General features: G+C 69.2%; 1 protein-coding gene across 1 annotated transcript in view; it reads right to left on the bottom strand.

Moving 5' to 3' along the window:
- NR4A2 (nuclear receptor subfamily 4 group A member 2) overlaps positions 1–313 on the bottom strand; it is an 18096-nt gene extending 17783 nt beyond the window's left edge. Inside the window, exons 1-2 of the mRNA XM_008056993.2 lie at positions 285–313; positions 23–192 (exon numbers count right to left, since the gene is read on the bottom strand). The gene's annotated coding sequence lies outside the window, so the exon portion shown is untranslated. The remainder of the gene's footprint in view (positions 1–22; positions 193–284) is intronic.
- Positions 314–354: the final 41 nt, after the last annotated feature.

Below are 354 nucleotides of genomic sequence, written 5' to 3'. Positions count from 1 at the left end.
GTCCAGGTCCAGGATACGTTACCTGCCCGGCGTTCCCGGCCCCTCGATCACCGCATCCCCCGCTGGGCGCGCCCGGTGCGGGTCCCGCTCCCCGGGGCGCACAAAGTGGTGGCTCCCGGCCAGCTCGAGGCCCCGCTCTGCTCATGTTGGGACGGGGGGGTGAGGGGGGAACGCGAGAAGTGGAAGCGGAGGCTGGGGCAAGGGAAACTTACTGAAGAAACCAGAAAAAAAGGAAATGAAAAGAGCCCGCGGGGCACGGCCGGGGGCCCCAAAAGGCCTGTTACCTTTCCGGGGGTCGCGACCCAAGAGGAGGAGGGGAGTCGGGGAGTCGCCCGCCCCCCTTCCCCGGCCCCC

This window comes from Carlito syrichta, unplaced genomic scaffold (genome assembly GCF_000164805.1).
Source record: "Carlito syrichta isolate Samal-C Ts95f unplaced genomic scaffold, Tarsius_syrichta-2.0.1 Scaffold302593, whole genome shotgun sequence".
Taxonomy (NCBI): Eukaryota; Metazoa; Chordata; class Mammalia; order Primates; family Tarsiidae; genus Carlito; species Carlito syrichta.
This window is presented reverse-complemented; position numbering and strand designations above follow the sequence as displayed.